This window comes from Odocoileus virginianus, chromosome 18 (assembly GCF_023699985.2).
Source record: "Odocoileus virginianus isolate 20LAN1187 ecotype Illinois chromosome 18, Ovbor_1.2, whole genome shotgun sequence".
NCBI lineage: Eukaryota > Metazoa > Chordata > Mammalia > Artiodactyla > Cervidae > Odocoileus > Odocoileus virginianus.
The window spans coordinates 47,932,496-47,944,729 of NC_069691.1; the positions used below are offsets into that span (position 1 = coordinate 47,932,496).

The 12,234-nt window shown below is 38.7% G+C and overlaps 1 long non-coding RNA gene across 5 annotated transcripts in view; it reads left to right on the forward strand.

The window, feature by feature from the left end:
- LOC110127108 (uncharacterized) overlaps positions 1–12,234 on the forward strand; it is a 97,179-nt gene that overhangs the window by 66,001 nt on the left and 18,944 nt on the right. For all 5 annotated transcript variants that reach the window (XR_002310641.2, XR_011492858.1, XR_002310639.2 and 2 more), the window contains 2 exons: positions 1,692–1,776; positions 9,305–9,354. This is a non-coding gene — a long non-coding RNA (uncharacterized lncRNA). The remainder of the gene's footprint in view (positions 1–1,691; positions 1,777–9,304; positions 9,355–12,234) is intronic.

Genomic DNA, 12,234 nt, shown 5'->3' on the forward strand with positions numbered 1-12,234 from the left:
CTGTTGGTTTCCAGTGAGAGGTTGGATAAGAATTTCAGGAAATATGACATGTTGTGTGTTAGTTACTCAGTCATGTCTGACTCTTTGCGACCCCATGGACTATAGCCCTCTAAGCTCCTCTGTCCATGGGATTCTCCAGGCAAGAATACTGGAGTGGGCAGCCATTCCCTTCTCTAGGAGATCTTTCCAGCCCAGGGATCAAACGCAGATCTCCTGCACTGTAGGCAGATTCTTTACTGTCTGAGCTACAGGGAAGCCCTGTCATACAGCCCATCAATCCAAAATCTACAAGGTTTTTCTTTAGTATTTAGAGAAACTGGACTTGAAATAAAAGAAAATTGGTTACTTGATTCCCCCTTGGAGAAGCCTCATTAATTGCCCCACTTTATTTTTTTTTCTCTTTTGTGTCTTAGCTAAAAAAAATCAGTGCAACTATTTTTCCAATATCCTTTCCATTAAAAATGTATACTATTAGAAATTAAGGAAGAGTCTATGAGAAAGATTTTTCAAGGACACTCTCTGGCCTTTGAAAAGCAGGATTTAATACAGCTTTACTGTCAAATTCTAGCTTTACTTTTTTCTTTAAGAAATTTCACATTTTACTCTTCACTTTCCCTCACTTTTATTCCACTTTTATTTTTACTCAAATCTTGTGAGTATGGTGGTTGCATGCTGGGATTTGGGGGTTGGGCAGGAAGGTACAGTCTCTGAAGTCATCCCAAGTTGCAGTCTTAGGCAGGTAAATGTAAACAGTGGGACCCAGATGTGAGGTCTGATTCACAAGTGATCCTGGCCCTCCTCCAGAGGGAATGCCAGCTTAGTGTTAGATACGCATTCACCCTTCACAGGGGATTAGGGTTTTTTTTTTTTTTTTCTCATTTTTTCTCCTAAGTACAGTGTGTTCCCATCTGTGTACCTGGGCATCAGAATTTGAGGACCTTGTGTATTAAGGCTTTATTTCCATAGGGTTGATAGGGAAGATGAGATTGGGTGGACGTTAGGTATTTGGTATTAGCATATTGGTTTCTGCCATTTCACACCCAGACAACACCTGGAGGGAAATTTTTTAGGATTTTTTCCAGTTTTCCCTGCAAGTACTTGTGGGGTTCTTGGGTGTAAACTTGGAAGGAAAATTATGACCAACCTAGACGGCATATTTAAAAGCAGAGACATTACTTTGCCAAGAAAAAGTCTGTCTAGTCAAGGCTGTGGTTTTTCCAGTGGTCATGTATGGATGTGAGAGTTGGACTGTAAAGAAAGCTGAGCACCAAAGAATGATGGTTTTGAACTGTGGTGTTGGAGAAGACTCTTGAGATTCCCTTGGACTGCAGGAAGATCCAACCAGTCCATCCTAAAGGAGATCAGTCCTGGGTGTTCATTGGAAGGACTGATGCTGAAGCTGAAACTCCAATACTTTGGCTACCTCATGTGAAGAGTTGACTCATTGGAAAAGACCCTGATGCTGGGAAGGATTGGGGGCAGGAGGAGAAGGGGATGGCAGAGAATGAGATGGTTGGATGGCATCACTGATTCGGTGGGCATGGGTTTGGGTGGACTCCAGGAGTTGGTGATGGACAGGGAGGCCTGGCGTGCTGCGGTTCATGGGGTCGCGAAAAGTCTGACACGACTGAGCGACTGAACTGAATTGAACTGAACTGGGTGTAAACTTAATTTGTCTGTGTCTCTCTCAGGCTCACCTACTCTCAGACTTGAGCGATTCAACTCTGGTTGATTCTTCCTACCAGCTTATATACCACTCAGCATCTTGTGTCTCAGGTGAGCAGATTGGTGGATGCAGCGTGCTTTCACATTCCTGTTTTTATTTTCAATTTTTTTCCCATGGCAGTTTTTATTATCTAATTGAAGTTATTAATTTGCATCTTCAAGGTTTTTTCCTATTGTGATGGAGGGAGAAACCCTCTTTCTCCAAACCTCTGAGAAGACATCAGAACGCAGCAACTGGTTTTTATGCAATTTTCCTTCTATTTGGGTTGAATCTAAAGCATTTTCCAATACTGTGTCTTAAACAAAGCCATTTTCTCTGGAAAGTCAGCTGACCACTAGCTGTGTGAAACTGGAGATTATAATCAAGCAGATAGTAAATTAGAAAATAATGCTGAGTTCTAAGTTCCTATTTTCATCTTTGCAGGATTAGTATAATCAATTTTAATGAAAAGAATGCTTAAAATTTAAAAAAATTAACTTTTAAAAATTAATTATATGACTCATAACACTAATTTCAAAAGCAATTTATTTGTTTAGACAGAACCAGAAATTATAATTTTATACTAATTCTGTATCCCATATTTTGCAGTGGGTAATTTGTCAACAATGGCTCTATTTATGACACCATAAGTTCATATAATATTATAAATCAACTTTTAAAATGAATGATACTATAAAACCAGAGTTTAACCAAAATTCTAACCTTAATAATTCATATTAATATCAGAGGGGAAAGTGTCATTTCAGATCAAAACACTTGGCAAGACACTGAGAGGTATTCCCACTAATTCTACCAGTGGATTTTATTTATATATAAGTTTGTGTATATATATATATATATATATATATATATATATATATATATATATGTCTATAGCTCTGTCTCAACATATCTATCTGGGTCTTTTTTATGGGTATTCTAAGGTTAAACAAAGCAAATTATATTTCTCATTTCTTAAATAATTTGAAGTGTAAGAAGTCCTCAGAGGAACTAAACTCTGTCATCTTATTTCTCAAACTTGACTAGCCCACAAGCTTATCTAAAAAGTCAAAGAGTGTGTTGTGTGTGTGATCATGTTTATTATCAAACTATGTGCAGTGTTGTTTTGTGAAGCTGGAAACTGTTTAAGAGGTCAAATATTTTAGTTAATACTGTTATGATATTAAAAGATAGGGTTTATATAAAGTATTATCCTTGTTATAATATTTGTAACAGAGTAACAGAGTAACCAGAGTAACACTAAATTTATTTAACTGCTTATGTTGTGTTATCCAACTAAATTTTAACAACTCCTCATTTAAATTCCAGATAAAAGATCCTGGATTTCTTTCTTGTTAAAAATTCACCAGTGGCTATCCTACAGGAAGAATGAGTAAAAAGCCTCCATAAAAACACATTTTTATTGTCACAATGCAATTGATGCACCAATGATCAGTTGTTATACTGACAAATACTACTCCCCCCCAAATCCTCTTCTCAAACATTCAAATCCACCAAAAAAAGAAAAAAGAAACCATTAATGTCCAGGATCATCACAAAAATGGCAAGACTTACAGTGAGGGGGTGCATCATTTATTCTGTAGCTGCTCCAACAATTAACTCCTGTGACCCAATTTAATATTCCTTTCTCTCCTTGACTGAGTTTCATCAGCTAATTCATGAGTTTGGTATTTAGCAAGGTCATTTCTCACAGGTCAACTCAGCTTCTACTTTATGGAGAAATTAGGATTGTTATAGAAAAAATTAATATCTGAATTTTTTCCTTTTTTACTTTCAAAACATTTTTGGGCATCCAAAAGAGAGGACTTCAAATGGAGAAGAAGGGAATGGAATTAAAAATCAGAGGAGGGGTTGCATGTAACAGTACAAAAGTCTCTGACCTGCCCTAAGTTGCCTCAGAAGTAGAAAAATCTGGTTATTGTCAGGGAGCCCCAATTCTTGAGTATGTGTACCATTAAATATGGTGTCAGGATTCTATTCCTGTAGACCTTTCGTTGTCAATCAAAAAGTGCCGGTTGTGTCCAGAGGCAAGGCAACCTTATATGAGTTATTCTTCCTTTTTATCTTCAAGTGTAGGCTTTATAAGAACAACTTTCTGGATATTGACCTTAGATTACCTAATGTAGCAACTTTCCCTTTTTTCCTATGTAGATAGCTGAAAAATAAAGCTTATAACCCCTAGGTAACAGAGAATAGGGCTTTGATCCCAGAGAGTAAGTGGGAATATAGAGGAATAAACCCAAATATGACTTGATAGCACCAAACTGATCTATTGGTTGTGGTTAAATCAATATGTTGGCACTTATTATACATGTATGTGTATATAATATTTATAATCCTCAAATTATAATTTAAAGTTAACTCATGTTGAGATAACAAAAATATTTTGGTCCTTATAGTAGAGGATCTCAAGAAGTATTTCAGGAGCATAGTAATTAATGAAAACTTTGCTAGCATGAAAACTATAGTAGTCATTATAGAAAGGGTTTTTAGTTTGTAGTTATGAGATAAAATTACAAAAGTCAATTATAGGTTTTTGTGAGAAAAAATTAAACAATTATACATTTATAATACAAAAGAGTAGTATTTATTGACACATTATGATCTGTTTAAATTTATTACCTTTATTAATTATAGCTGTTCCATAATTTATAGTATTGAAGAGTAATAATTTGCATCATTTAGAATAATTTTCATTTATAAACAAAGAAAAACTTTCAAATTATAAAATGAGCTTATAAAATAGACAGAGAAATGTAGAACATTTCAAAGTTTATCATTTTCTTCAGTATTAGAAATTATTTACAAGGTCTAATTCAAATGAGTTCTATGGGACAGCCATGCTTTCTATTTTATAAGAATTTTCAATGAAGAATTGTTCCTTAAACATATTAAAAGTAAGCTGAGTTTTATCATGTCAAGAAAGTACAATTATTACTAACCTAAAGCATTTATTTTCATTAAGTTTTTGAAAGTCTTATGTAATTCTTCTAAATAAATTTCCCATCCATAGCAAATATATTTTTTCCACTTATAATTTATGAGAAAATAATGTTATACAAGTTTTTAAGAGAATATTACAAAATAAACTCTATATTTTCCCAACAGTACTAATCAAAATAAATCAACCAAAGCACTATAATTAAGTCACAGAAACAAAATTGTGCCTTAAGCAGCATTCAATAATTAATAGGGCACTTGGCTTGTGTCTAGTGGTTTTCCCTACTTTCTTCAATGTAAGTCTGAATTTGGCAATAAGCAGTTCATGATTCAAGCCACAGTCAGCTCCCAGTCTTGTTTTTGCTGACTGTATAGAGCTTCTCCATCTTTGGCTGCAAAGAATATAATCAATCTGATTTCTGCATTCACCATCTGGTGATGTCCATATGTAGAGTCTTCTCTTGCGTTGTTGGAAGAGGGTGTTTGCTATGACCAGTGCGTTCTCTTGGCAAAACTCTGTTAGCCTTTGCCCTGCTTCATTCTGTACTCCAAGGCTGAATTTGCCTGTTACTCCAGATATTTCTTGACTTCCTGCTTTTGCATTCCAGTCACCCATAATGAAAAGGACATCTTTTTTGGGTGCTATTTTGAAAAGGTCCTGTAGGTCTTCATAGAACCATTGAACTTTAGCTTCTTCAGCATTACTGGTTGTGGCATAGACTTGGATTACCATGATATTGAATGGTTTGCCTTAGGAAGTTATGACCAACCTAGACAGCATATTAAAAAGCAGAGACACTACTTTGCCAACAAAAGTCCGTCTAGCCAAAGCTATGGTTTTTCCTGTTGTCATGTATGGATGTGAGAATTGTACTATAAAGAGAGCTGAGCACCAAAGAACTGATGCTTTTGAACTGTGGTGTTGCAGAAGACTCTTGAGAGTCCATTTGACAGCAAGGAGATCCAACAAGTCCATCCTAAAGGAAATCAGCCCTGGGTGTTCTTTGGCAGGACTGATGCTGAAGCTGAAACTCCAATCCTTTGGCCACCTGATGAGAAAAACTGACTCATTTGAAAAGACCCTGATGTTGGGAAAGATTGAAGGTGGGAGGAGAAGGGGACAACAGAGGATGAGATGGGTGGATGGCATCACTGAATCAATGGACATGAGTTTGAGTAAACTCCAGGAGTTGGTGATGGACAGGGAAGCCTGGCGTGTTGCAGTCCATGGGGTTGCAGAGTCCAACACAACTGAGTGACTGAATTGAACTGAACTGATTCTCTTGTGAGGCAGATCCTATAATCCACATTTGATAGGTAAGAAATTAGCAGTTAAATAATTTTCCCCAGGCAGGTGGCTCAGATGGTAAAGGATCTGCCTGCAATGCAAGAAACCTGGGTTCAATCCCTGGGTTGGGAAGAGTCCCTGGAGAAGGAAATGACTACACACTCTGATATTCTTGTCTGAAGAATTCCATGGACAGAGGAGCCTGGTGGGCTACTGTCCATGGGGTTGCAGAGTCCACGTGACTGAGCTATTAACACTGTACTTTCAGGATACTCACAGGTGCTTAATTAACTTTTCATTAGGCACAAGGAAGACAGGCTCTAGAGCCCATGTCCTCCCATGGTTTGCTGTGCTGCCCCCCAGGGCATGATGTGGGCGCCACATGCAGCCTGCAAACCCCACTCCCACCATCCATGATGTACTTACCTTATACAGGTTTGAATCATTTGATAAAAAAAAAAACAACAAAGAGCTGAGATAGGGACCTCGAATAAACAATAAGGGAAAACTACATTTTTCTTGAAAAGTATTTTTGGTAGCTTCTTCTTCTTTTGCCATACCACACAGCATGTGGGATCTTAGTTCCCCAACCAGCGATCAAACCCACACTCACTGCATTGGAAGTGTGTAGTCTTAGCCACTGGGCCACCAGTAACCTTCATAAACCCCTTCCTACTTTCCAGTTTGGACCTACCTGTCTGAGAATTAGAGAAATAGGCTACATTTTACTCATTTGAGGATACTTTAAATGCCCTAAATAGTCAAGCCTTTCATCAAATACATGCTCCAGTATATACTCTTAAACAATTTCATCTCTTATTTCCCAATTTTTCTTCTTTTCACACTGAAGTCAACAAAGCTGTTTATTGTCTCTGAAGTTTACAAACCCATCTGTGCCTTCATGAATTATGTATTTCCTACTGTGAATGTCTTTTCTCTCAGTCACTTCCGGTTCAATTCTACACTGGCTGCCATAGCATCTATAAAAGCTTAGCCACTGGAATTCTTATCTGCTGCTAAGTCACTTCAGTCGTGTCCGACTCTGTGCGACCCCACAGACGTCAGCCCACCAGGCGCCCCCATCCCTGGGATTCTCCAGGCAAGAACACTGGAGTGGGTTGCCATTTCCTTCTCCAATGCATGAAAGTGAAAAGTGAAAGTAAAGCCGCTCAGTCGTGTCAGACTCGTAGTGACCCCATGGACTGCAGCCCACCAGGCTCCTCTGCCCATGGGATTTTCCAGGCAAGAGTACTGGAGTGGGGTGCCATTGCCTTCTCAGAGAATTCTTATCTAAGACACAGTAAAACAAGTTTTATACATATATATGGAAGTATTATCCTTATATCTGTACTTCTGCCTAGTTGTATTATGGGCAGTGTTAGTTGCTCACTTGTGTCCAACTCCTTGCAACCCCATGGACTGTAGCCCACCAGGATCCTCTGTCCATGGGATTTCCCAGGCAAGAATACTGGAGTGGGTTGGCATTCCTTTCTCCAGGGGATCCTCCTGAGCCAGGGATCGAATCTGGGTCTCCTGCATTGCAGGCGGATTCTTTACCTCCTGAGCCACCAGGGAAGCCTGGCTGTATTATAGAAAGGGAAAAATATTGTCCCAAATTGTTGTCTTTGCTTTCAATGCAACTTATTTTTTTTAAATATACATATGTATACACTATGCATAAACACATATATGGTGTATACACATATGTTTTATATATATAATATATACACATAGCACAGATAAACTATATATAATACACCTATTATACATATATATGTATATATTTTCAACACACTCATATAAACACACACACATATCATAATCCTAACAAGTTCACAGTATTTCTGAGAATGTAACAGTCCACTGTTGCAAGCTGAGATGAGCCTGCCCAAGCACATCACTGATTCGACTACTTTGCTTCTGGTGAGCTGCTGCTTCAGATTGCCTGGGTACCTCCAAATAATAGAGATCAAAAATTCCTTTCCAAAAACAGTCCCTCTCTCTAGTACCCCCAGACTCTCAAAAATGGTGAGCAAAGTACTTTCAAACATAGTGATGCTTTATCTTACTTTATTATCCTTGATGAACTAAGAAAACTCTGCCTATAATGCATGTAGAGGATAATGAATTAGAAGTTATGAGAGACACTCTATATACTCACTATTTAATATTTCTGAGTTTCCAGGACACTTCAGTTATTTTACATGATATGATCTGATTAATTATTACTTGAAAACTAAAAATTCTGTATTTTTTAAAATTTTTCTCTGTCTTGTATCATCATCCCACAACTTATTTTATATAGCATACTGACTTTTAGGGATAGATAAGTTCATTACTCTGTCATTCGTGCCATTTCTAGTTTTTAAAATGTCACTGAGTAAGTTTAAAAGTAGTGTTTAAGACACTACTTCAGTGTCTAAGAAGTGACACACCACTTACTGTGTTTAAGACAGTCCGGTTCTCCCGCCGACTTGCTGTGTTACCTTGGCAATTCACCTGGCTCAGTATTACTCCAGTCAACCAGACAGGAGATTTGGTGGGGGAAGCCAAGGAGTAAGTGTTTCTTTCCTACTACTTGTTGGTGAGAGGAATCTTTAAAGATAAAAGATAAATAGTCTAAAAGTAAATTTTTATGTTAAAACAAAATAAAAAAAACAAGCATATAAATAGAGTATAGAAGAGAAATTATAAGGTTAAACTAAGCTCAGTAAAGTATTATGTGTGTGCATGTGTGCTCAGTCGCTTTTATTGTGTCTGACTCTTTGTGATCCTATGGACTGTGTTCCAACAGGCTCTTCTGTCCATGGGATTTTCCAGGCAAGAATACTGGAGTGGGTTGCCATTCCCTTCTCTAGGGGTTCTCCCCAACCCAGGGATTGAACTCTTGTCTCCTGCACTGCAGGCAGATTCTTTACCACTGAGCCATCAGGGAAGCCCAAAATATATATTTGCTCCCCAAATTAGAACAAATATAATAATACCAGGTTTTCTTTTAACTGTGTCTATAACAAATGAGAAGGAACAATAATTTCCTTGAAACAAGTAAATATTTTTATCTCTGACTCATAGTTAAGCATAATAGTAAAAACAAAATGCACTCATTATACAGGAAAATGCTAGCAATTAAAATATAAAATAGATCTTTAGACATTATTACTTTAGATACATATGAATAAAAAGAAGATGTATATAAGTAAAAACCAGGTATTTCATATGCTCATAAAGACCACTACAAAGAAATGTGCCAATTGTTCTGATTATGGTCATCATCTTTGTCTATTTGGGCAGCTATCCCAAAATACCATAAACTGGGAAGCTTTTAAATAACAGAAATTTATTTTTTACAGATCCGGAGGCTGGAAGTCCAAGATCAGGGAGTCAATATGGTCATATTCTGGTGAGTACTCTTCTGCCTATTTTACCATGAATGCCTCTTGGTTGTGTCTTCATAGAGTGTAAAGGGCTGGGGACCTCTCTGAAGCCTCTTTTATCATTAGGGCAAAGCCATCCAGAGGGCTATGCCCTAATAACTTAAGCACCTCCCACTGGCTCCGCCTCCTAACAACATTATCTTTGAGGTGTAGGATTTCAATGTATGAATTTTATGGCGACATGAACACTCAGGCTATAGCAATTATATTACTTTAAAAAGATTTTTCATAAATAGAGTAATTAAAATATCACACACACACTTCCTCTCTCTCTTTACAGTACATAGAGTGCCAGACCCATTTTGGTTAAATTAAGCAGAAAATTTTGTAACACTTTGCTTAGTTTATTGGCAAGAATATTATGAATACTTGTTAAATGAGTGACATGCATTCATTGTTTTCTATTTCTGCATCACAAATTACCATAAATTAGTGTTCTCTGCTCAGAGTCTCTGCAGACTGACAATAAGATGTTTGCCAGGATTGGGTTCTCAGCTGGATGTAGGGGGTCCTTATCCAAACCATTCAAATGTGGATAGAATTTAGTTTGTTGTAGTTGCAGGATTGAGGTTCACTTTTCTTCCTTGCTGTTGGCTTGGGGTTGCTCTTGGTTTGTAGATGCTACCACTTGGGTCATGTGATCTAGCAGCTTCAGTGATGTTATACAGGAGTCAGTGAACTGTTTCTGCAATCAGTCAGATGGTGAACATCTTAGGTTTTGAGGCCCCTTGGGTCTCTGATGCCACTGCTAAACTCTGTTGATGTGTAACTATTCAACCCTGTTATTAAGCAGAATTACTTTACTCTATGGTTGTAGTGCAGCCACAGACAATACATGAATGATATGGTTGTGTCCCCATACAATTTGAATTATAAAAATGGGCCCCGAGTCAGATTCAGCCCACGGCTATAATATGCTGGGGCTTCCTAGGTGGCTAAGTGGTAGAGAATTCACCTGCCAATACAGGAGACTTGAGTCTGATCCCTGGGTCGGGAAGACCCTCCAGGGATGGAAATGGCAATCCTTTCAGTAGTTTTGCCTGGGAAATCCTATGGACAGAGGAGGCTGGTGGACTACAGTTCGTGGAGTCACACAGAGATGGACGTGACTGAGTGACTGAGCACATAGTTGATTCACAATGTTGTCTTAGTACATGTTTAGGATGTAGAGCAAAGTGATTCAGTTTTATGTACTCAGGGAAGAGTTTTTAAAGGCAACATTTGGAGTGAGAGTTGCAGAATGTGTGGTCAGCTCATGGACATGCTTCTGATTGGTTGGTGGTGAAGTAACAGGGTGATGTTTAGAGAACTTTAATCATTGACGTTCTGGTTCCAACCAGTCTGAGATCTTCATGCTTGTGATCTGCATGTAGTCACCATCCCTCACCAGGTGAGGGTCTTAGTCTCACAGAAAAACTCAAAGATCTGCATCACACTGTTACTATATCCCTTTAGGAGGAACTAGGAGTCATGTGACTATTGTTTAAGCTTCTGTTATGTCTCTTGCTTGACTGCTTTCCTTTGTTTCTGCCTTTTCCACTTCTATAATCATCTAGTGTTTGAGTCTGCTCTTTGAAGCTCCGGGAAAACCAAACAAGAAGTGAAGGATACAGAGGGGCTTATACCTAAGTGTATATGTGTGTTAAGTTGCTCAGTCATGTCCATTTCTTTGCAACCCCATAGACTGTAGCCCGCCAGGCTCCTCCGTTCATGGGGTTCTCCAGGCAAGATTACTGGAGTGGATTGCCATGCCCTCCTCCAAGGGATCTTCCCAACCCCCAGTGATCGAACCAGAGTCTCTTATGTCTTCTGCATTTCAGGTGGGTTCTTTACCACTAGCGCCACCTGAGAAGCCCTAGGAAGGCTCCATAATGTTCTGCTCAGTTTCATAGTAAATTTGATATCCTTTATTCAAGTGAAAACAATCCATGGATTGGATGAGTACTGCTGCTGCTGCTGCTGCTGTCGCTTCAGTCGTGTCCGATGCTGTGCGACCCCATAAACAGCAGCCCACCAGGCTCCCCCGTCCCTGGGATTCTCCAGGCAAGAACACTGGAGTGGGTTGCCATTTCCTTCTCCAATGTGTGAAAGTGAAAAGTGAAAGTGAAGTCGCTCAGTCATGTCCGACTTGTAGCGACCCGATGGACTGCAGCCTACCAGGCTCCTCCGTCCACGGGATTTTCCAGGAAAGAGTACTGGAGTGGGGTGCCATTGCCTTCTCCATTGGATGAGTACAGTGTCTCACAAATAGTGGAGCACTTCCCAATGGACATGATAGCCAAATTTCAGAAACAGAGACCTGATTGAAATTAAAATATTTGGGGCTTATCTAGGACTGTAGTGTGGGGAAACACAGATTCTAGGACTTGAATTGTGTTCCCTCAGACTACAAAATGGGGGAGGCTTATAAAGGCAAAAAAGTTGCAAAGTTATATTTAATTACATGACTTGTTCATCAAGAATTGTAATTGGAGCTGGCAAGAACTGGGATGCTTGTTAAGTAAGGATTGGTTGGGATCCAAAAATGCTGCATAGTTACAAGCGAGACCTTAAGACCACAAGGTTGCAGCTGGCCGGTGTTCTGAATACAGTTCGCGAAATCCTTGGACCTGGAACAGTTCAAAGAAAGTTCAAGTTCTCGTGATGCAGAGACATGTTTGAGACCAGACCCTCTATTTTTGTGCGCCTGAACTGTGATTACTCCATTATGATTTAAATTTGTCATCGAATATTTGGGAAGAGTAAGTTTTATAAAATTTTGCAAATAGCCATTTGGAAACAGGGCATGATGGGCTTGGAGGTCAGGAGTTTCCTTAAAAGTTGGCAGGTCAGTTGGGGAATAAGGA